The sequence below is a fragment of the Clupea harengus genome, chromosome 23 (genome assembly GCF_900700415.2).
Source record: "Clupea harengus chromosome 23, Ch_v2.0.2, whole genome shotgun sequence".
NCBI classification, from domain to species: domain Eukaryota; kingdom Metazoa; phylum Chordata; class Actinopteri; order Clupeiformes; family Clupeidae; genus Clupea; species Clupea harengus.
Window position 1 is genome coordinate 9,080,546 of NC_045174.1, and position 25,950 is coordinate 9,106,495.

The window sequence follows — 25,950 nt, forward strand, 5'->3', positions numbered from 1 at the left end:
GAGGGACAACAGTACAGACTGCCATTAAAAGCAAACAAGACGCTTCTTTTTGTTCCATACATTTTTCATGCTCAACTCTGCCGACTTTGACGACGTTCACGATAAAGACTCGAGTGAGATGGAGAAATCTAGGTCAGGGGAAGACAGGAACTCCTAAGCATCTCAGTCATATCAAAACCAAAGCATTGCCTTTTTGTTTCCATCCTTTTGTCAAAAACTGAAGGGGAGTTAAAGAAAAATCCTTTTTTTCATTCATCCCACCAAAAAGCCAAAAGCAATCAGGCCTGGGAGGGGAAAAAAAACTGTCAACAACCACTCCAAATATAAATCCACTTATGTATCAAACTCGCAAAGTCTATCAATCCGCTGCATCAACAGGATATTTCCCCAGTTGAATGAAACCAAGCAGCACTTAAGCAGACGCCACAGGCTAAAGAAAGAAAGACATGTAATCATCCTTTCGCTAATCCATTTTTGATAATAAAAAACACAATTTGTGTCCTCATCTCTTTTAATACAGAGCAAATACAAATGTGAGGAAGAGGTTAGAGTTTCACAGAACGTGCTTGAGTCAGAAATGTCCTCCGTGAAGATTATCCAGTTTAGTCTCAAGGGATTCTGGAACCTTGAGCGAGCTGCTTTGTTTTGACACAGTTGGCACTTCTCATTCTGTGCTGCGGAATATTAATTAACTAATAATATGATATCTGATATATATATATGATATATATGATGAATGACTAATATAATGATCTATTCTACAAGAGGACACTGAGCAAAGAAGAGCAAGCGCTGGGTTTAACTGAGTTTATATGTCACTGATACACCGATTGTTTGTTAACACATTTAGGCCAGATACAAAGTTATACACTTCAAAGGTCTGCCAATTCATGTCATCAAAGTAAAGCACCTTAAGACAATGTTCAGTGTTAGCAGCACAGCACTGTATAGATAAAAATAACTACATTGAATGTAACGTTTTTCAATGAGTTGACTGATGGCTCTTCTCGCCACATTCACACTTTCTTATGGAGACCACTCAGGGCATCTCCTCAAGCGAGTTTAGAATGACACCTTTGCGCCACAAGCACAAACTGACCAGCAGGTAAGAACAGATGACACTTAATTCTGGCATTTGTTGAAAATGTTCAGCAATATCAACTGAAATTGCGCAACGTCCTGTCCGGTTTTTTTTTACAATTCATAATCCCAAACTGTTTCTTTCGCTGCACCTGTTGTTTCCGCTCTGTACACCGCCCAACAGTACCTGTCTTGCCGTGCAACAAAGAGAATGAATGTAAAACACGACCCCTGCGTCTCCAAATTACAAGAAAATGTGATCTCTCCAAAAGAAAACAATGCTCGATCTATAGTGATTGTAAAAGACACCGGCAATAACAAACGCATTAGGGTACTTTATATCCAACCACTTCTCAACTTACATAACAATGATGTGGTGAATGCGAACTACAGTACCTTCGTGGTCCATGAAGAAATATAGTTGGTGCTCTTTGAAAATTGTGTTTGTGTTCAATAATCAGCAACTCAGGGAAATGCATTATGGTAAAACCAACGAGACTTTACATTTCTCTCTATACAACTAAAAATCATTAAGAAGAACATTTAACACATCATCTCAATGGTGTCACACAATATATTTTGCATTTTTCACTTACATTTATTGGTATGCACCCGCTGGCATTTCCAGATTCAATCCAACTGCAAGAAATCACGACGCACTCATCTACATATGCTTACGGAGTATGTCCAGCCATCTAGATTTTTTTCTTTTCACTGTAAAATTGTCCTATTCTTTTGTTGAGCAATCCTTAGAACAGCTTTCAAGCAAAGACGAGCCAGTAAAGCCGACGGCGGTAGAAACAACTGGTTGCGTCTCCTGTAAACTCGGAAACGCTGAAGATTGAGCCACCGTTACGCACAGGAGGAAGACGCAGCATTCGCTGTCGGACCTAAAGCGGTTTCTGACTGACGTAAATGAGCAACCTCGTTATTACACCACACTGGGCTGACTCGACAGATGAATTTGCAAACATATGAAATTCATATTTGCAATATCCTCCAAGACACTTATAAAATGTTTTATGGTGTGTATTATGTGTAATTATGTATTTGAAAGCCCGTGTTTTATTACATCCTTATTTAGCATGTAGTCTTACGCACAGATGCCAGATAATTACTCATAGGTTATCTCTGCAGATAGGATTTTCATGTTTTACACAGCAGAATGGGAAGGACTCCATCTGCACGATGGCGTGATACAAGTATATTCCTTAACTGCATACGTGTGTGAGAAGCATGCGCCAGAACACTAGCAGCCTGAATGGCCTCACGCTCAGTTGGCATGCTGCAGTCTAATCCTGTGTACCACTTATTTCACAATTAATAGGTTGGATATATTAAATGGATCATAACAGTTGGAAGGAAAAGAGGAGACTGGACAGGTAAGTTAACTGAACACAGAATCTTTTAGCACGGGGATAAAATATCCCAGTATTCACTGTTTTCCTCCATTAGCCTGGTGTGCAGCAGCTTCCACCCTGAGCCTCAGGTTTGCTTTTGCAAGTGTCAGCTCAGTTTACTGCCTGGCTAACCCAAGGCTGCATTTCAGAGGTATTTCTAAATCAGAGTAAGGAGGAGGTGTGTAGCTGCCAACTGGTGTGACTTTCTGCCTGCGCCACAATGTCATGCCTCTCCTTGCAGATGTGACTGTACCAGTTCCAGCTGGAAGCTGTTCTCTAACTCATAGGCAAGCACGTGCACAAATAAAACCCAGGTGGTGCTCACAACTTTTTCTAATTTAATATTTTAGTTTTAAAACACTTAAATGTAATTGATTTAATAGTTCAATTAAAGGGGTGCTGTAACTATGCCTGACAACTGCATTTGAGTTCTAATACTGATTCTGCAAGACCTCATGAGCGCCTCCTTCCTCTACTTCCCTTGCATACGCAGTTAACACACTCACAAATTAAGCATCCTGCGCAAGAGCATCCACGTCTCCCTGACCCGCCTTCACTAGTGACAGCCAGGTAACGATACTGTGCCCGAGCCTCGGCATTGTTCCTCACTTTTGTAAAAATCAAGCCACTATTAAAACATCGCGATGGCGCCTGCTATGGGCTCGTCAAACTTACACAATAGTCGGTAGTCAAACTTACACAATAGTCAGCAAGCAAGCTGTCTGAAGCTAGCCTCATCAACGAAGTCGAGTAAACGCTGCTGGTTTCGTTGTCTGGCAATTTAAACAAATATATGTGGATTAGGCCTACATGGTTCATAGTCTATGCAATTATATTTGGATATCATCAGTCACAGCTGTCTTATGGAGCACTGATCGAGCTGTGGCCATAGGCTGATGAAAGATGAGGAATGATCAGTTTGGACCACATCTCCCTAGATATGCTATGGGTTATTATTAAAGGTATTTCAGGCTATAGCTCATTGATTGATTGAATGATTGATTGTTACTGTAGGTTACACTCAACCTCCTGCACCTATGAAGGCTATTCATTATTAATCATGAACAATTATTGGGTAGCCAGAATAACAAATGATTGAATGCACCATGTCAAAGTATGGAAGACTTATTGAGAGAGATATTCAGATAAAGATATCACATGCACAAATTAAAACATATACATATATTTTAGTAAATGCACACATAAAAACATCAAGTCAATAAATAATGAATTATTATCTTAAATAAATAATACATTAAAAATCCACAAATAAATCCTTCCATATAAACTTCAGTTAATAAACAGATAAATAAAACCATCAACAACTATAATGAATTATTTATTGCAGAATTGACTTCACATTTTATTGAAATATTTAATGATTAATTTATTGAAGGGTATCTTGAGGGATTTGTTTAGGAACATGATGAATGATGTTTTCCTCCAGTTTGCATATGACCGTATGGCTGTTCTAATTGGACTGCAGGCCAGCAATCACTAAGGCAACAGGTGGGCCTGTGTTTAGACTAATCACAAGATGGAGAAAAAGTACAGAGTGGACCTACAAGACACATGGCAGATCGAGCTCAAAAAGACACCAAGCAGGAGGACTGAGCAGGCTACTGGACATTAGTTCTTCCTACTCTGTCTGGATACATGATGATACAGGGCCGGCCCTGACAGTGTCGGAGGTGAGATTTTACACAAAAAATGAATGCCAAATGTTTCATGACTCATTCATTTTAAATAGAAATGAGTATGAGTGTATATTCTAAAAAGCTCTCCATACACATGTTCGTGTATTTCCCTTGCTGAATTAGGCTCATTGTTTAAAATAATTCCACCTATGTCGCCTATGCTACGGCCAGCCCCTGTGACAGTTTATGATTTTAATAATAAAGCTAATAGCAATGACAATGCTGCTCTGTGCAGTAGAAGCCAAAATGAGCAAAAGCATTAAAGTCTTGCCCCTTCAAAAAATAAATAATGGTTAAGAGGCTTTTGAGAATGCTCACTGGCTCTAACAGACCTTCTGCCAGGTTTCTGTTTATACTTCACAGTGAAACTCTAGAGACACTCCTATCTAGAGTGGCTTTCTAGCTAGTGCTAATGCTCCCAACCTTTGCTTAGCTAGCTAAATGTGCTCTCTCATTCATCTCTTCATTTTATGCAATATCAACTATCAATACGGTTCCCAGTGACAAACAGTAGTACATTATGTTTGTTTGCCTTGTAATCACACTCTGGCAAAATGTGAGCAAAATTTTCACAGAGCATTCCAGCAGTTTGCAGATGAGTCCTTATCGGCAGCTGGTCCAAATAATCACAATGTTGGTGGCAACTCTGAAGCTCACTACAGTCATGCACAGTTCAGCTTCCCTGTCTGGTTCATCTCCTCAGGCACACTGGTGCTTTCATAGCTAAAAGTCTCTCCAACACTTCTGAGAGAAACCTTGCTAACATTGTGCAGAGATATCCTCACTTGTACATTTGAGCATGCAGGAATTTTAAGCACCAGAACGTCCCAGTATGAAGATGTGCTTTGACCTCCTTTCCCTTAATAATTTGCTGCACAACTTTGCTCAGTTTTCCATGACTCCATGAATAGAACTTGTTATAAAAGAGATCCTAATGCAGAATCCTTTTTAACTTTCTTCCAAGCAACCATACAACCAAAACGTGTCCTCTTTGTCATCACCTAAACCGGATGAGGACTGGCCATGGGGAATTTCGGCAACATTCCCAGTGGGACTATCCATTTTAAGATGAATAGGCTCAATTTCTGACATTTTTTGGGAGCTTGGCAAGCATAGAAATCCTTGCATGAACACCCACACATGATCACGCATAAAGAAGTAGGACACCTAGCTGGTAACTACCTCCTCAGAGGAACTTTGATGGCCATCATTTGATTACCTGTGGTGATGATTGGCAGGCTAATGTTGTCTTACATTAGGTGGAGATGATGGAGATGAGGAAAGTGGATATAAGAAGCTCTACTGTGTGGCTGATGATGCAAAATGCTGTTAACATATCCTTTAATTTTCTGTGCCTGGTGGTCAGAACTGTGCGGTGGTTGATGAGAAGATCTGCAAATCAGGTGCAATCCAGCATCACGCCCTTAATGATAAATTCATGATACCTAGCTTCTATGTTACATAGACAACACCTTTGCCTTTTTTTGCTGAGGAAATACAGTGTATTCCATGTTCCCTTAAGTTCCCCCTCTCAAGGGGAGTTTCTTTGAAAACATAGTGCAGCCTCATCAGTAAGTATCGTGCTAATGCTAGTTTAGGCTCCTGACAGACTTAGACACTCAGTCCAATGAGAGCTAGGGTAATATTTGCCAAAATAACATTAACATTCGCTACATGGGTACGGTGTCAAGATGAATTTAGAATTTTAGTTTATTATTGTTTGTTTTGTTATTGTGTAACGGTGCTGTAAAAAAGAATGATGTTCAAGAGCACAGATGAAGTAGAGAGGATGCAAAAATGGAAAGGACGGAGGAAGCTGTTTCAGGGAGCAGCACTGAAAACACAACAGCTGCAGCAGTGCCGCTGAACCTCAAAGGGGCATCTTATGCAAATGCACATCAACCCTTCCTGTCCCTACCCCACCCCACCCCGCCCCTGCCCTGATCTTGGGTCCTGAACTAATGTAATTTCTCATGTCGGTTTCTGTTCCCAGTCCACCCCTGACCTCAAACACTCCCCACAGCTCACCGACTGGCAATGCAGAAATAGATATGGGCCCGTATGCACAAGGCATCTTTCATCGGCTAACAGTGGCTCCTAACTTGCCGATTAAGGAGATATTCCTAAAAAAATAATGCTGTGCTTTGGAACTCCTGATATTTTATTAAGAGCAATTTACAAAAGCGCTTTCGCGCTAAAACTAGCAAAGTCTGAAAGTTAATAGTCAGAGGGAAAGTGAAAACCTACGGCCCTAGTGGTTGCGATCCTATCTGAGACCAGTTTACATGTACAAATCCCACAGATCAGTTTACATGTACAAATCTCATAGACCAGTTTACATGTATAAATCCCATAGACCAATTTACATGTACAAATCCCATAGGCCGGGAGGTGTAATTCCTCCACTATTTCTTTCTATGCAAGTCCTTCTTGGCACAGTCATGAAAACAGCTGGAGAACACGTCATACAAACAAGGTTTCTGCTGCTACAACTCAACAAGACTCGGACTCGGACTCGGACTCGACTCGGACTCTTCTTTGGCGACTCAGACTTAGACTCAAACACTGGGGACTCGAGACTCGTGGTTTAGTGACTCTACTATAACACTGATGCCCACAGTATATTTCTTATTGTCCATTGCTGTAGATACCATTCCATCACTGCCATTGAGGTGGACCTATTTGCTCTAAAACCATACTGATGTAATTTAACAAAATGTAATGTTTTGTCTAGCTCCTGTCTACACAAATGTGTCATCATACCGATGTGTTTTGAAAACAGTACAAGGATACTTGGTCTATGGGTAGCATATTCCATCATATTTATTTATCTATCGTTCTTTGTGGTAGACAAAGAAGCTCATTCCTACTCACTGGCACAGACCTGTAACTCATCAACCGATTATCAAACTGAAATGATAATAATGAAATGAATAATGAAATAATAATAAAACTTAATAAAATAATACGTTTTCCCAAGATAATGACATCATTAATTCAATATCTCGGAAAAACAATACATAATAAGGAAGACAGCTAGCAAGCTCTGTGAGCTCGATTTTATAGTGGACGTATCAACTTGGCAACCAGACCTTGGGATGCTGGGTTTCTGATGAATGTGGGAGAAATAAAACATATCCTGTTGAATATTTTATTGTTTTCATCCTAAAACTAAAAGCATGTGATGTGTTTGACTGGGTCAAAGTGAAGTCTAGCAAACGCATACCCCAAAATCTCTGATTTGGACATTTTCTCCAGCAAGGCAAACCATTTCAGCAGCCATCAAACCTTGTGAAATTTGATGCACTGATCAAGGCTGCTCCTGCTCCTCAGTTATCGCTACCCTAAATTATATTCCATTAGATACCGGATTAACTTGTTTTCCTGGGAAAACAATGTATTATTTTCCCGAGATATTGAATTAATTATGTCATTACATCGGGAAAACAATATTTCGTTATCTCGTGACAATTACATAAATAAGTCAAGATCTCGAAGAGTAAGTAAATCATGTAAAATTGGGGTCAACATTAAAATTGATGGCAGCTTAGGGCATCTGTACATGTTTACACACTTCTCTTTTGCTTATTTCAAGACTATGAGCCCAGAGAATACTGGGTTGTGGTCTAGCAGAGGCTAGTTTATTCTTTTGAGAATTGCCACCTAATCTGGCTCATTTCTTATTCAAACTGCCTACTGTACTTCTAAAGGGCTACATGAATGTACTGACTAGTAAGAAACTGAAGGGCCCTTTTTCAACACCATCATAGGCATAGGCTGCGAAAGGTCAAGTCATAAGTTTTGAAATGCATGAACTCCAGTCATATCACTGCAACTAGCCTGTTCTGTTTAAATTCTCCAGAGCTTTGTAGACACTGGGTGTTTTAAAGAGATTATGGGCTTATCATGCTAACAGGCTTTTTTTCAACTAGCTTTGCTTTGATAATAAGACCGCTCATTCTTAATAAATTAATTAGCCTCTCACAGCTGAATACAATGATTAAAGATGAACTAATTTTGCTTGTACCAGCACATGTTATTTATTGATCATTGTACATAAGTTAGCTTGCTAGATTCCATGTAATTTTAAGATGGCCTGACAAAACCCAGCGGCACATTGTAACTGCCGTACCCATGACAACAAACAGAATTCACAATCTCAGCCAGCGCAAGTCTTTCGCGTGGAGCTGAGAAAATTAGGTCAAGTGTGGAATATGAGCACTTCTTTTTCTGTACTTTACACAAACTCAGAACAAGGTGCTTTCACCTTTCATGTCGCCCCCTTTCCAAACTCACGGTGAACTCTTTAGCCAGAGAGCTTCCTTTTCTCCCACAGCTCCTGCGAGAGTCCTCAGTTAGTGTTTGACATCTCTATCTGTCTAAATGATAGCGTCAAAGCTCAAGCACTAAAAATGAACTCGGAATCACAAGGCAGCCCATGCTCTTTGTAGTGTTTATTTCGCTAATGATTACTTTCCCAGAAAAGACTTGTCTGTACGCTGTAAACGAGGGGATGAGTTGAGCAGGATGAGCTTTAGATGTCAACAAAGTCAGCACAGAGCACTGCCTCTGAGAAATAGAAAACAGAGCTATGTCAATGACATACATATATACGATACATAAAGTAGGCCTAAATATAGCTGATTATGAACCTCACCGTACCACTGAATGTAATTATATGACCCTTGGTCAGAGTTATCATTTGTGCGCAATACAGGTTAGGGTTATTCATGCTCCTCCAACTTATCCAATGGTTCATACAGTATATCCAGTCATTAAAGTTGAATACAGCGCCTGATGACTATCTAAGTCTCCCAGCTCTAACCTTGCCTATAGTCCTGTGGTGCCTCACAAGCTCTGATGATGCTTTAATGCTATGAGTCAACCGATATTATGAGAGGCTATTTGTGATGAACAAGTTATAATTATATCGAGCGAACAGCTACAGAGTTTCATTACTGTACAAGAAGAGTGCAGTGCAGTTATGCTGCTGCTCCATGTATGATTGCAATTGGGTTGCAGAGCAGTGTTGAATTATTAAGCATGGTAAGAAACACATATCAGCTTAAAATAGCAGTTTTACTCCGATGGATGCATGCTTTTAAATAATTAGCATATATTTTTAGCCCAGACGACAACTATTTTCTGCATTGTTCAAGGAAAACCACGCCACTGGAAGGAGATCTTTTACCTCTGAAGTGGGCACCTAGAGGCTCCCCTCCTTTGAAGTGGGAAATAGATGATATAAGGGAAAACAGGTTATCCCATAAGAAATAATACATTCCGGAACATGAGCACTGCTGTAACAAAGGAAAATGAATGGACGATGAATTATTGAATGCCCAGGGATGGGAGTCAGACACAGACAGAGGTCTCTGAACAGGTGGGTTAACATCACTCTCGTTACACCTATGGAACACCCTGTTCAAAAACGCAGACAGTCATAACGTGTCAGAGACTCCTGGTTCATTTCTTTCACCGTTTTGCCTCTTTTTTTCCTATTTCTTTTCAATTCTCCTTTTAGTCTCTCTTGCTTCCTTCTTTCGTTTCTTTCATTCTTCCTTCAGTTCCCTCTGTCTCTCTCTCTTCCTTTTCCAGTCATTCTTCTGTGTTTTTCTCTTATTTCACTTCCCAATTCCCTAACCACGTGTCTTTCCCATCCACCACCCAGGCACAGTTTCACTGCCAAACTAACTCACACACTTCCCTGTGTCTTTCTCTCCCTCTTCCTCGTTCAATCCATCAACCTGGGAACCAAACTGTTTCCCACTCCTTATTTCTCTCATTCACTGTAACAAACTAACCCACTCTCTCCTTCTTATTCCCTTTCTCTTCCTCTCTCGATCCATCAACTTGGTAGCCATGCTGTTTCTCTCTCTCAGATTCTCTCTCACTCTCCCACATGCACTGCACCCTTGCTAACTAGCCGACGCTGGCCGACTTTCTTTCTCTGTCTCAATCCATCAACCTGGCAACCATAGTTTCTCAAATATTTTTCTCTGTGTTCTGTATCTCTGGAGCTGCTAAACCATCATCCACTCTGGACCATGAGCACACCGCTATATTTCAGTATCCAGCATACAGGTATGCAAGACAAAACTTCACAGAATGCAAACAATGAGTGCGCCCAATTAACTTTGCTATAGTTATATCTTACATAACATGTATGTTGTGTTACAGTATATAATGTGTATGATATATACATATATGTTCACCATCAACAAACCAACTGTATTTTTCTTTCAGTCTTCCATCAAGAGTCATTCAGACAGATTTCTGTCACCTGATCATATTTCTCTCTGTCTGTACTATTCTTTTTTTCTCTTCTCCACCTTTCCGTTGTACCTCTCATTTGACATCCACCCTGAAGTAATCATGTCCTCTTTTCCTCCTTCTTTCTCTCTCTCTCTCTCTCAGTTTCTATTCGTCTCTCAATGTGGGCGCACAGGCAGTGCTGTACAGGCAATCAATCTGTCATGCGCTGGGTACTTTACAAACGCCCACCTTCAGCATTAAAACAAAGACCTCCCACTACCTCTTCTTCCTCCTCCTCCTCCTCCTCCTCCTCCTCCTCACTCCAGCACCTCGCCACCACCACCACCGCTGCTGCTATCTGTGCCACAGTGTTGACGGCCTGTCAGGCTCCCGTTTTTAAGTATCCTCGCCTGTCAGGCACTGGGCATCAGTCCTCATTGGGAGGGACAGGGCTGAAGGTTGGAGGCTCAAGGGTGGCAGTGTGCTGGGAGTGCAAGCACAGAGGGGAGAGAGAACAAGAGAGAGAGAGAGAGGGGGAGAGAGAGAAAGAAAGGAAGAGAGAGAGGAAGAGAGAGAGACGGAGCACCATATGGTCCTGCCCGAAGCCACGCGCAGGCCCCACTATCTCTGCCTCTCCACTGACATGTTTGGGGAAAAACAGCTCAAGACTTACGTAAGACGTGACAGCGCAAAAGGGCCCTTGGTGTCCTTTGGGAAAGTAGAGAGGGGGAGAGAGAGAGAGAAAGAGCTGGGGAAGAGAGGCGAGAGAAGAGAGGAGTGGAGAGATGCTGCATTTTAAAGAGTCTCCGAGCTAGGGGGATGAGTCTTGCAAAGGGGTCTGCCAAACCCCCTCAGTGTTGTTTGTGTTTGCAGTGTGGTTAGCAGCCCACCCCCATACACACACACACACACTCACACACGCACACTCACCCTAACGCACCCACACACACTGCTGGACAATGACAGCTCGCATATCTCACACGCGGCCCTGTCTCCCATCCAGCCAACGCTCTGCTGGACGGCTGCCTGTGTGAAAATGACTCGTTTAGAGCGTTCCACAAGTTTAAACAAACAGCGCGCCCCGCTGCCGCCGCCACCACCAGCAGCCGGAGGAAAGCTAAATTTATAATCGCCTACAAAACACGCGAAGATACAAGATGCGCCTCTGTGCTGAGACAGGACTTTGAATGCACCCCCCCCCCCCCCTTCTCTCTCCTCTCTCTCTCTGCTACTGTCACTTCTTTTAGTGTAGAGACTGAAAAAGAAGACAGAAAAAGAGAGAGGGGGAGGGGGAGAGAGAGAGAGATATAAAGCCCAAACGACTTTTAAGGAGGTGTATGGTGTGTAATGAAAGCAGCCCTTGGTTGGCACAGTCTCGGCTCAGCTCGATTTATAAAGACAGTTGGCACCCATTACCGCATCGAAATAACAGGGATGCTCTCCCACACTGCCAATCGACCAATGAGCTTATTTCCCCCCTATCCCTCTGTGAGGATCTTCAGTGGAATACCCTTCTCCGCAGGTCCCCCCCGCACACCGTAAGAGAGAACTTAAAAAAAAAACAGGGGTTGGGCTTGAATTTTATCTGCTCAACCAATCACGTCGCCCAAGCTTCTGAGCTATGAGTCAATGAGAACTTAATTTAATAAGCACCTCTGAACCATGTAGAAGCTTTGATGTGATTTTTTGGGGACGTTTTTTAAGCCTATTTGCTCTTCCGCGGGGAATATCTGATTTTGTCCTCATTTAGATTTTTCTTTTTCCTGTCATAGAGAGATGTTCTCCCTCTTTATCTAAACCGTTATCAATACTTCAAGTACATAAATAAACAGAAACACACAGCCATGCATACACAAAGACACAGACGCACACATGCATGCATGCACGCTCACTCACACACACAGAGAAATGGCAATGGAGAGACCCGGAGGCTGCAGAGAAACAGTAAGTTAAGCTCATCAGAGACCTTTCTGTGACACGTGTCACTGCTTCAGCTGGCCTGGAATTCCTCCTGCCCCCTAAAAATAACAGGAGACCTACATATCAGAGGGACGAGAGATACTTCAGCTCTTGCCCCGGCCTGCATGGATCAGGGGTGCAACAAAACGCTTTTAACACACCAGTGGACATCGCATCACACGGATGATTTGCTTGGCAAAAACATACGGAAGGACTCAAAAAAAGAGAAGAAGGAAACTAAAAGCGGGGCGCTCCGCTTGGCTCCGCGGGGGGCGCCCGGCTCGTGAGGCACCGGGGGTTGTGACACTGATTAGTCAAAATGATGGGAGCAGATGTGAGATATGACCGTTGCCAGGGTGTCGCTGTCTGCATGGAGGCAACATCATAGACAGAGAGGCAGAGAGAGGGAGAGAGATGGTACAAATATTTGTTTGTATTTGTGTGTGTAGGACAGAGAGGGAGAGAGGCCATGGTACAAATGTGTTTTTGTATGTGTAGGATAGAGAGAGGGAGAGATGTGGGGAAAACAAAAAAGACAGAGACCGGGAGTGAGAGTGAAAGTGTGTGACAGGGATGTATACTTTTATGGAGAGAGTGAGTAAGGGGGCGTCACAAGGGACAGCCGTCAGATGTGGTATTGGCTGATGTCAACCCTGTTTAACATTTGCACAGAACTGATCCCCAAGCAGTAAAAGCTGAACTCATCTGACCCCCCCATCTAAAAGTAAGTGTAAGACCCAGGATAGATGTCTGTATCGTGAGAGATTACGCCTTGGCAGTTCTGATATTGGCCTCGCTCACGTAGTGACATGCCCCCCCCGTAAGTGCTTATGGGGTTATGTAGACTCATAAAAATATCAGAAAGCTCTTGAGACGTTTAATACCAGCTCTTATTGTGCATATAGATCTCTCAAAGCTGGCAGGGTATTAAAGTCTTTAAAACCTCTGATTCAGGAATTAATCTCTAAATGTACCACACTCTCTTAAAAGACGAAAATTCTGCACCACAGCAACGGTAAAGTGTGTGTGTGTGTGTGTGAATGTGTCCAGCTGCGGTTCTCAAAGGTCTGAAAACATCAAAGAATGCCACATTTTGCTGATTTCACGGGACAATACCTCACCTTTAAAATGTGTGAAATCTGACACTAGTGACCAAAGAGTGCAAAATTGGACCAGGCTTTATCTGTCGCCCTCACTCTCATCACTCCCCAAAGTAACCTTGGAGAACCACTGATTGGACCTGAGAGACTGCTCTCGTGAGTTCTCCCAGCAGCCGTCAGAGTCTGTAAATCGCCACTAACGCTGATTCTGTTTTGCACAGCCAGCCCCCCCTGACAGTTATGAGGTTCACATTGGCCCGCGGGTCAAGCTTATCTCTTTGAGCATCCTGCTATTGTGCGGCGAAGTGCCAACAGAAACCGCCGGCCTTATTGTCGGAGACATTTGGTTGACCCGAGTAGAAGAGGCTCTTTAATGGAATTAGCTTCCCGGCAAAGATGCGTCTAATTAAGACCTCAGTACAATCCTGTGTTTTGGCATGTCTCTGATCCGCCCAGTTTAACAGATTTGAGTGTCTGTGAAGATCCTTCCCTTAATCAGCACCCCATTATGTCATTTTGGCAGGCAACCTTGGCAGCTGTCCAACACTGATGACATTTGTTAGTGTAACTCCATATTTTAAAGTTAATCCTCCCTGATTAGGCCTTGTGGTGAGATTTGTATTGGCTTGTCCTAAAACCTAATCTTATCATTCAAAGCCCAGTCACAAAGGATAGGTGTATTAGTCCAAAACATATGAGTAACGAGCATCAGAAGGCACTGAAGCCAGTCTGGCACTGCCATCCCACATTCATTGTGGTCTGGAAACATTCCATTGGATACCAATTGAGCTCGATGTGTAGCTAACCAATGGCGGTTCAAATTATATTGAAGCTGAATGGATCAGCACTTAACACTTAAGTTCACAGAAGAGTGAGATCATAATGTGACAGCAAGTAAATCGTTACATCTTTTCCCTCTAGAGAAATCTATGCAAAATTCTAGGAATAGTTTTAGACACTTCATTTCCCTTAACACAGATCCACAGATGGGATATTTTCTAGGCCCTTCCATAACAGTAACATTGTCTGTATTACCTAAACTGCTCCCCACAGCTCACTGATTGTGAATACAAAAAAACAATTATCCACTGAGAATTTCCAGACTATAATACTAAGCTGATCTATGGAAGTATCAAGTCACTGTAAAAGTCATCACTTTCAAGTCTTCCCCACAAAAAAAAACCCTCCCTGGACAAACCATGAATCGTGTCACTGGAACACCTATTAATAATGAAGACAACCTAGACACAGGCAGAGGGATAGAGAGAAGAGTGGGGGGGAGGGAGAGAGAGAGATGCTGGAGCTTGAAAGGGAGCTTTATTTGTCTGCTTCCCAGACATCAATGCGCCAGAGAAGAGTGGAGTGGAGCCTGGGGAGGATGTGAGCGCGGATGAGGCTTCCGTGTGCCGAGCGTCTCGGCATGGCAGATGAGTTAATGAATCGCTGATTACCACCCTCATTAGGTCCCCCTAGCTCTGCCGCCATGCAACGTATGTGTGTGTGTTTGTTCTGCTACTGCTGCAGCAGAGGCAGCATCAGTCCTCTCACAGCTGCAGCCATGACGGAAGCACCCAAAGGACTCCCCTCCGTCAGGCTGACTCTCGAGCGGCCCCTCGTATTGGGAAGGAAAGCATATGCTGCCCGTCAGGAGAAATGGGACGCATGGATCTTTGAAGTGGATAAGTGGAGAACGGAGGGCAAAGTGTTTGGGCTTGAGACGTGTCTCCTGTGGTGTTTTCATGTTATGCCGTGTAAGTGTACAGTGATATCATTACCACAGAGCTGTTCTCTTTCATATCTCTTCACTCCCCTACATAGTCCAAATGTACGGGGAATCAACCCACCGGATCTAGTGACATATATACTCTTTAAAGGGAAACTATGGGTTTTTTAACCTGGGTATATTCCCATCTTTTTGGTTCTAAACTTACCCGGGACAAAAACGATCGAAATCAATCCAGTATTGAGTTAGAATGTATCACCGGCAACCGCAAAATAGCTGTACAATGTAATACCATGGGGCAAGCATCTGTGTCTGACACTGACAGGCTCACAATGTTATCATAAGTGTCTGACAACATGGAAAGGATCCCTTCAGAGATAGACCTCTGTCTGTTTACCTCAATAACCGTAAAGAAACCTGTTTCCATTTCTTTACTGGTAATCAACCCCTCTCTCTCTCCCATGCGAAACAGTGTGCCAAATGCCCAAGAAGAGGGTGACATAGTCAGCTCTGTGCTAGCGGCTCCTCCCAATAACTGTCTGAAATGGGAGACCCACTCCCATTAATACCCTCAGAGGAAGACGTGGACGTGGTTTCTCTGTTCCCCTCTGGGGATAACGAGATGTTGACAGCAGGGCGAGCTAGAACAGGGGGTGAAAGTAGCCCAGAGACTGCTGATCCATCCGTGGATTTTCAGCTGTAGGGCGTAGTGAGTAGGGCAGCTGCAGCCTTAGATCCTAGTGTTCTCCCCCTCAGCTGCAGCCTCAAACCCTAGTGTTCTCCCCCTCTCAATTTTAGGACAAGAGAGAGGTACAGCCGGCTCCTGTTAGAGTGCCTCTTCGCCTTCGCCAAGTATTGGATCTCAGCGAGCTAAACCAGTTTATCCATCCCCCTCAGATGCAGAATGATGACTATCCCAAGGGTGCAGCAGGCAATAAGCCAAGACGACTCTTTTGTGACTGTCAATCTTCAGGACACTACTTTCAACTACCCATTTGGAGAGGACATTGGCATTTACGAGTCCATGATCTTCCCCTGCGGAATTTCTCTGGCCCCACCAACATTTACAAAATGCATGGAGGCTATCCTTGGGTCTCTCCAGCATCAAGGCCTCAGGGTCCTAAACTATCTAGATGATTGGTTGGCGTGTGCCTGAATAACAGATGTGTCACCACCATGTGTCTGTGCTGCTGGAACACATCCAAGGCTCGGGGCTGCGCTTGAATGCAAAGATGAGCAAACTGGAGCCTTCAGAGGTCACACAGTTCCTTGGTATGACCTTGAACTCCAGGACTGCCATGGTGGCCCTGAGCACAGAGTGAAAGGAGGCCATTACGGCCTGCCTCTCTCTATTTCTCCTTCATACAACAGTCAGCTGGAAGTTGTGTCTCCGCCTGATGGGGATAATGGCAGCCTTGGTTCAGTTGGTCCCGCTTGCCCTCTTGCACAAGCAGCCTATGCAGCTATGTTTGCACAGCCTGGGCCTAAACCCCCCAGTCTCCCCCCATCAACTAGGGTCCGGGTGACTCGGTGGCTCAGTGTGGCACTCTGTTGGTGGAAGCACCTGGAGAATTTGGAGAAGGGAAGCAGATTGAGCCCGGTGGTGCATCAGCAATTTTTGGCAACAGATGCCTCACAAGAAGGCTGGGGGGGGGGGGGGGGGCTGTGCATTCAGGCTTCTGCGTCAGAGGTCCCTGCACTGGCAAATGGGTGGGCACATCTATTCGCTCAAGCTCAAGGCAATTCACCTGGCACTCCAGCACTTTCTTCCAGGCCTGCAGTTGTCATCATGTGCTGGTCCGGACCGACAGCATGGTGGTTATGGCCTACATCAACAGTCAAGAGGGGGGGGGGGGGGGGGGGGGGGGCTCTCGTTGCTTGTGCTGGTTGGCCCACGAACTATGGACATGGGTGTATCCATAGTTCCTCTCCTTGTGGATGGGTCCTCTGAACACTACTGTGGATCAGCTATCCAGGGGAGGTTCCAGGAGAATGGAGGCTTCCCCTGGAGGTGGTTGCACAGATCTGGCACCAGTTCAGGCCAAGTTGCTAATCTATTTGCCTCCAGCAAGACAACACATTGTCCAATGTTTTTCTCTCTGGGGAAGGACAACTCACCTCTGGGGACGGACGGATGCCTTGGTTCATCAGTACAGCAGATCCTGCAGTCTATCAATCAATCAATCAATCAATCATCAATCTTATATAGCGCTTCTCTAAGTACTCGAAGTCGCTTTACAGAGTCCAGTAGTCATTCTGTCATACCGGTGGAGGTAAGTTACATCTGTAGCCACAGCTGCCCTGGGGCAGACTGACAGAAGCTTAGCGACCAATCAGCACCTACGGCCCCTCCGACCACCACCAACAGTCTATGCAGGAACAGCTGGATATAGAGAAGGCCGCCACCATCCTTAGAGGCATGGTGGCTGCACCAGTGGAAGACCATAGGCTATCTGGTCACCGCTGTGCTTTGATTGCACAGTTTCTGAAGGGTTCCAAGGGTGCATAACACGGAGAGTGCAAGACACGGATGGAGCCTCAATGGAGACTTGGAGTGAGTTTTAGGAGAACAGCATGTTGGTCTACGTCTCACTAATTCCGCGAGGATCCACATCTATCATCCGGTGGGTCGATTCCCTGTACATATGGAATATGTGACCGCATACAATGTAATCGAACGTTCTACAGCCAACTGCCTGCATTTTGCATCTCATCACATGAGCCAAGGCAATTATTTTGGAAAAGCAGTGGGTATTGAATGAGGTAATGAATTTCATACATGTCGGCAGGGGAATTTTTTTTATTCAATAATGTTAGCACATCACACAGGAACAATGCAATCAATCCTCTGTCAATTCTCAATTCTCTGTCAAGGATTTAAGACTACCTTAATTACTGTTCAGAGAACAACTGAATGTCTGTTCTTACAGACATTTCTTTTTTAGTTTTTCTTCAGCTCAGTCATTAAATTCTTCAGTCAAGGCTTTGCTGAATATTTATATATTTATATATTTAATATATATATTTAAGGGAATATTCGTAACTGTTCTGGGAACAGTTTCTACATCCTGTTTGAGAAGCCCACTGGGGGCGAGGCCTGCTCTGGGTCCAGATGGGAAGCTGCTGCATCCAGACACCCAAGGACCCATCTGCAGCTGGGCCGAAAATTCCACGAACATCCAGCCATACGGTCACACTAAGAATAGCATCTTGAAATACGTTTGGCCTACATTAACCACCATTGGGAATCTGTTAGATTTAACACAAATTATGTGTCTGTGTGTGTGTTTGTGTGTGTGTGCTGGAAGACGTCACCTTAAATCTTGGGTCTCAAAAATGTCATACAACAAATCATCAAACATCAAGTCACTGCTGCAAAGAAAAGCATTAGACATCAATGCTGTTTTTATAGGTGTGTGAAGAGGTATTATGAATCACGTATCAATACCTAAAAATATTCAAAGTATACTGCAATTAAAATGGTATCCGTTTTCTAAACAAAGTTCGGGATTAATAGCTCTCACTCACCCCACTTCCTCAGCCTTATCTGTCTACTATGTCATGCGTTCCACTGTAGCTCTTAGCTCACATTACCCCTTGTCCATAGCAGACTCAGCAGACTTTGCACATGTGATCTCTGCTATAGACATCCCAGGACCATGGCCAGCTACCAAGCTAAACACGGCTTTAATTAGCGCTCTGATGGCCGAACTAGTGAAAAGGATATTAAAAAAGTATGGGAGGGTTTAAAAGTACAACTAATTATCCTCTTAAATAGCGATATGTCCTGAGTACAGAAAACTATTACAGAAGAATATTTTGAAAAGTACACCTTTGAATCCAAAACCTCGCTATAGTTTTCTGTAACCCAGATTCTTTTTCTTTCAACTCATACGAAGCCAGCCGCAGCTGTCAACACTGCTATCTATTATCTTATTATAGGCATTACAGCACTGCAAAACAACACTCATTTCCAGCATAAACGACATGCACAACCAAGAAAATACACACACTCAAACACACACACACACACACACATACATGCATGTACAGAAATAAACACACACACTCATAATGGCCTGTCGTTTCTGCATGTGTCACTTACTTTTTTTTTGTTTGCCTTTACCTGAGGGGTGGTGGAGAGGGGGGTTGTGGGTATTTAAAATGTCTTAATGTGTTTTTTCTTTATTTATTGGCTCATGAGCCGTGCCGTCCCTGGGCGCTAGTGAAACCGCGTGATCCTCATTCGCCCTGACTCATCCTCTTTAAGTGCCTTTCTCAGCCTCCACAGGAAACAACCCACTCAGGAGAATCACACTGCTGTGTCCCCCCCCCCCCTCCCCCTGCCCCCACACACATCCCACCCTACCACCACCACCCCCCCACCGCCTCCCTCAACCCACCAACCCACCCACCCACCCACCCACCCCCCTCCCCAGCCTTCACCAGCCCCTGTCACATCACATTGTGTAAAGGATTAAATCATAGGGAAACTTCTTGTTGCTGTGCTTGTTTATTGTCAGTAAATATCTCGGGACATGAGCATTCACAACCGCCAGGTTCTGCCCTACCCTTGGTCACGCCTCTCTGCAGTGCGACACAGGCAGAGGGGAACTAACGCCATTATGCAATGTAGAGATCAGTCGCTGTTTGCTAAATATGGCTAATTATTTTAGGGGAGGCTTTTTATTTTATTTTTGTTGCTGTTGCTGTTGCTGTTGTCATTGTCGACAGCAAATGTTTTATGGCTTGGTGTTGTGTAACTGTGGCTGAGAGGCTGAGAGAAAATTCCATACACAGAGATAGAGCTGTCTGGATTCATTTAATTGAACTAGTTTAACTTCATTGATAACAATGTGCCAATAATGACAATGGTGAAATGGATTTCCTGGCTATCTTATGGATTGTCAGTCATATGTCATTGTTTTATTTGCATTGCCATTGTCTACAACCAAACAAAGACATTCAGAGTTTACTGAAACCAATTAGGTCTTACAGGGACATTGATGTAAATTATTGTTCTTGCTCCAGAAAGACTTCTTGCAAGATGATTTAGTTGCATACATAGTAACCCTGGCCTTGTGAATCGTTTTATGACAAGACTATTGTCTCTTGTGTGCTTATTTCCTCAATCCTTCAAGTTAGACTTTTAATTGGCAAACCAGTGATTGATAGTATCCAAAGCCTGTGGTGGCATTAAAAAGTTAAAAAGTTGTTTGTTAACTAAAAACCGACAGTGCTGTCTATTTTCTGATCATAACAACTGATAAATCTTTGCTCAATGTATTCATGGCCGCCACAAGTAACACACTGATGTAACAAGCTTCTAACAAGGCTTTTATATGTTCTCAACTCTGAGGGGGCTAGTCGCATTATGAGATTATTCATATCATATCGCTATCCAAGAAAAATCCAAGTTTCACTTTGACATAATCTAGTTGAACTGAATTTAACAGAATTGGTCTCGCTTTGACCAAATGCATAAAAGCAAGATGAAAGAAAGACTTCAGGTCAATGCTACTTTCCCATGCAAGTGGATTGTATTGAAATAGATTTTGTTCTTTTGTGCTGATTGTTTGGATGAGTTGTGTTGAGCCATTTGCTTAAAGTAAGCAAAAAGTAAGACGTTGTTGTCTAAAACTTAGCGCGCTAACTAGCTAAAAGCCAACATACTAGCCTTGTAAATAGCAACAACAGCACAGTAGCAGGGGCGGCTTGTCCATAAGGGCGATTGGGGCGATGCACTGCCTAGGAAAAAAAAAAAAAATGTAATATTTTTTTTTCTGTCAGATTCTACCACTAGACCGTCTGATCTGCCTCTGTATGTCATTGTCGAATCAGGTAACAGTCATTCAGTCAGCCTAAAGTCGTGCTTCAAATGGCCCCGCCCCTTCTGGGGCGATTTGGGGCGAAATGAAAATCGCCCCAGACCTCTCCCATTGACTCCCATGTTAAATCCATTTTTTTCACAAAACAGAGCTCTCTGTCGCTACCGGACGGTAGTCCTTTAGCGGATGGTAGTCCCTCACATTGCGCATGCTCAGACATAAACGGTTTACGGCATAAAACTCAAACATAATCGCGCATGCTCAGACAACAAAACGGTTTACAGCATAAGGCTCTGGCTTGTCTTAACGCATGTTAGATTTAGGTGGTTTTCTAATTTAAGTTCACAACTTCACATAATTTCACATACTTGCAACAACCCCCAAAAGCTAGTTGGCATAGCACAAGCTAGAGCCATCAAGGTGGCTCCTGGCCTTTTGTCTATGTTGATGAGCCATCAGACATGGTTCCTGACTTTTGTGTGCCTTGGAACTAGAAACATTAGCTGGCTTTTGTCTACAGCCACGACAGGATGGTCAAGGCCACAAGGCATTAGCATCTATATGGCCATACCTGACCATAGACCCAGTTTTCCCTCTGACCTCCAGACACACCCATGCCCTCCCCTTTACACCTCATGTTAATTCTGCAATATAAAATGTCTGTACTTTCTGTAATGTTGGAGAAGATGAAGCAAGGAGACCGAGCCGTGAGCAGACGTGCCTAGCGCATGCTCGTGCTGCGCCGAGCTGACCGTGGCTAGTGACTGAATAAAACACATTCTTTCGCTAAGCCGTCTTCTACAAGTCTGTTATTCCTGAACAAGCTAACTTGAACCAAGCGTGGGCATCCGACGAATTCGACGGAGGACAGCGAGATCTTTCATTTGGCGTTTCCACCCAGTTTCAAGAAGTTAAAAGGACAAATACGGTGAGAGAATATTTGTATTTTTTACTTCGCTGAAAAGAAGAACAGAAAGTTGCTGTGTAAGAATTTAGAGCCAGTTAGCAGGAATACGAATGTAAAGCTGGGCCTACAGTGATTTTGTTTTTCCGAGACAGATCAATTGTTTGTACGTGTTACGATTCCACAATCGTAAGCATTTTGAGCATTCCTTGTTGAATTGTATTGTTTAAGGTATCTATTATTAGTAATATTACCTTTTCGGAAAAGCATACATAACGGTGTAGGCTGTGAACAAACGTTTGATAAATTACTTGGGACTGAGGTCCGAATGGAAATAATTCCAGTGTTGAATTTTTACAGGGTGAAAGACGATTTCAAAAGTCGCATTATAAACTGACCGAGCGTTGACTGCGGGAAGGATTTTGTTTGATAATTATATCGATGGCTTTTGCGCACAGAAGTGGCATAGCAAGGTAGTAATTTATCAGAGTGGGCGATTTGATTTGCTGTCCGGGTAAACTGTAATAATTGCAATAAATTGGATGGGTTATAGTAAGGTGAGTTGCGTTGCATAGGTAATTTTGACCATAGCGTTTCGTTTTTTGAATTGCCGTCAAAGGGATTTAAACTCGTAGTTCCAGCTGACCGTTGTCCGAGAGCCTATGAGCTCGTTGAAGTGAAGAACTTCTGTTTTATTTAGTTATTAGGGATTTGGTGTTTGATTTAAAACTAAAATAAGCAAGCGACCAGTTGTTGGCATAGTTTTACTCGAAGGTATTTTGTGCAACATCTGTGAAGAGAGAGAGCATTTAAATTGCTGGGAGCGCGGCGCGCGTAACTCGTCTGATATAAAGATGTTTAGGAAGAATTTGAAACAGGCTAAAAATATCCCAACCACTGAGAAGGGTGGTTTAGGAGTCCCGGAGGTGGACGAGGCAACCATGATTGAGACAATCCAAGGCTTGTTGAATAGTAGTCTTAAACTGGATGAGACCGAAAGGAAAATTGAGTTTAAGTATAATATTGAACATGATTTATGGTGTCTAGACGACGTCAAACGCTGTTTCGGAAAAATCATGCGTGTGAAAGAGAAAATCCCACTTTCTCTTGTCACACTAAATCAGTTAATGCGTCGTCAGAGGGAACATCAGAATGCAGAATCAGAGAGAATTCTGAGATTGGAGAGAGATAAAGTTTCGTCTCTTGAAAGTGTATTGGCTAAGTTGAAGGCAGAGCTAGCCACTCTGAAAGGACAAAGTGACGCATCCGGAACAATGCCGATGTTAATTACTGAGTGTGAGCCAGAGAACCTGAGTGTAGACTCAGATGTTAATGATGGAACTATAAGGTTGAGATCGCTAACAGCTCGGTGTGCTGATAGACATGTGAGGCATTCTTCTAGATTTCAACATCCCAAACCCAGATGTGGGTCCAGAAGGAAAACAAATGATGTATGCCGTAAATGTGGGGATTATGGCCATTGGGCAAGAGAATGCAGGTCTCAGGGCAGAGACAGACATGCTGCTTATTTTAAATATAACAAGGAAGGAGATCATGAAAGCATGTTCTGTAAGGTTTTGGAATTTAAGGTAAATGCTAGGCCAGTTGAGAGTCAGTGCGGTACAAAATTGACGAGAGCAGTGCAGAGAGCCAGAGTGGTGTGCAGACATCCAGAGCCACGTGATGGGGAACGTACTTTGTATGAGAAACCACAAAAAGTATTGTCATTCCCTTCTGCTGCTGCAGTCATGGTACATGGAGAACTGACGGCACCCACAGCACACAATGCATTGCCCCAGAACAACCATCTCTGGTGGAGCGCAAGAGGGAAGCAACTTGACTACGGCTAAAATCAAGTCATGCTCTTTTGTGTTAATCATATCATTACTTTTAGCAATGATATGATGATTGGATGGGAATTTAGATGATGGACTTGATTATGGACATGATTATGAGATATGGGTTGATGATATAGGTCAGAGCCCTAGTATTAAGGCAGTTTTAATGTTCAGTGTTATGTTTTTTTTCAAAATAGTTTGTTCTGGTCCTATGAGTGAAATGCCTCATTTCTTGGAATATGTGATACTGCCGCAGTTTTCTCTGTTTGTTTTTCAGAACAACAGTCTAAGGAGCAGCATGAGGGGAACTGGAACGCAGGAACCATTGACCCGCTGCATTGACCAAGCCATCACCGTTGTCCAGATTCACCTCACCCGTTGGACAGCAGTGACGATACAACATTCAAAGACTTGACCAACAGAAACTGATGAACCAGAGATGCATGGTCGCCATTCACAGCTCGCGGAAGGCGGGGGTCGCTGTGCAAAAAAGCAGGGCCGTGAAATAATTTTACCCAAGCAAATTATGGGATTTTCGATTTCACCTGAGATAAAGGACATGACATACTGGTTGCAGGAAACACCAGATCCTGACTATTGATCCCAATACACTATAGGAACATAAATTGATATCACTACACTATAAGAACATGTGTTCTGTTTTAAACCTTTTTACCACTACACTATGGGAACACGTGTTTGTTGACATTTTGTAACAATGTTGGATTGTTTGATCACTATGTCTGATTATGTTCGTTATGGTTTTGTTAGGGTTTATTGTGATCATGATGTATTTTGATTTATGATCAGATGGGGAAATTGTTAGATTTAGGTGGTTTTCTAATTTAAGTTCACAACTTCACATAATTTCACATACTTGCAACAACCCCCAAAAGCTAGTTGGCATAGCACAAGCTAGAGCCATCAAGGTGGCTCCTGGCCTTTTGTCTATGTTGATGAGCCATCAGACATGGTTCCTGACTTTTGTGTGCCTTGGAACTAGAAACATTAGCTGGCTTTTGTCTACAGCCACGACAGGATGGTCAAGGCCACAAGGCATTAGCATCTATATGGCCATACCTGACCATAGACCCAGTTTTCCCTCTGACCTCCAGACACACCCATGCCCTCCCCTTTACACCTCATGTTAATTCTGCAATATAAAATGTCTGTACTTTCTGTAATGTTGGAGAAGATGAAGCAAGGAGACCGAGCCGTGAGCAGACGTGCCTAGCGCATGCTCGTGCTGCGCCGAGCTGACCGTGGCTAGTGACTGAATAAAACACATTCTTTCGCTAAGCCGTCTTCTACAAGTCTGTTATTCCTGAACAAGCTAACTTGAACCAAGCGTGGGCATCCGACGAATTCGACGGAGGACAGCGAGATCTTTCACGCATAATGTAGGTTTATTTAACGTAATATTTAATAATGTTGTAAACGGTTTAAACTACAACATATGGGGCTTGTCTTAACGCATAATGTGGGTATATTTAATGTTATATTTAATTATGTTGTAAACGGCTAACAGCATAAGGCTCTACGTCAACATATGAAACGAAACTGGGGAGAGACTTTTTGATCCTCCACCTCATCTGTTTTGTCCACTGTGACAACATCTTCCTCGTTTTTAAATAAATGGTCATGTTTTGATAAAACTGGCTTTCGTCGTTTTTTTCCCCTCCATGATTGAAAATGGATCTGTCGTTGTGACGCCTGCGCGGCTTCGCTGTCGACAGCAGTCGACAGTGTCGCAATGTGACGCATGCGCAATGTGAGGGACTACCATCCGCTAAAGGACTACCGTCCGGTAGCGACACTCTCAATGCATTCTCTATGGCTTCCGGGAGGGCTCGCCCCTCCATGTCGTGTCATAAGTAATGGACGTAAAAGAACGTCATACAGCCTTCGACAGAGGCATATTCTGTCAAGATGGCTCCTGTTCAGTGCAACAACTCGATTCGCTCTTTGACAGAGACTCCTCTTTAGTCGGCGTACTAAGATAAATTGACAACAAAACAATTAGGACTTCCTAGACCAAATGTATCCATTCAACAGGTTTCTACAAAGGGAGGGAAATCCTACATCCAAGAATTGGAACGAAAGAAAATCGCGGTCGTGAAGTGGCTAACGCGGTCTGTATTTCTATACATGTATTTCTATATGGTC

The 25,950-nt window shown here is 43.3% G+C and overlaps 1 protein-coding gene across 1 annotated transcript in view; it reads right to left on the reverse strand.

Annotated features, from left to right (window-relative positions):
• The window catches only part of gabrz (gamma-aminobutyric acid type A receptor subunit zeta), a 42,197-nt gene extending 40,149 nt beyond the window's left edge, over positions 1 to 2,048 (reverse strand). The window contains exon 1 of the mRNA XM_031560911.2: positions 1,677 to 2,048. The gene's annotated coding sequence lies outside the window, so the exon portion shown is untranslated. The remainder of the gene's footprint in view (positions 1 to 1,676) is intronic.
• Positions 2,049 to 25,950: the final 23,902 nt, after the last annotated feature.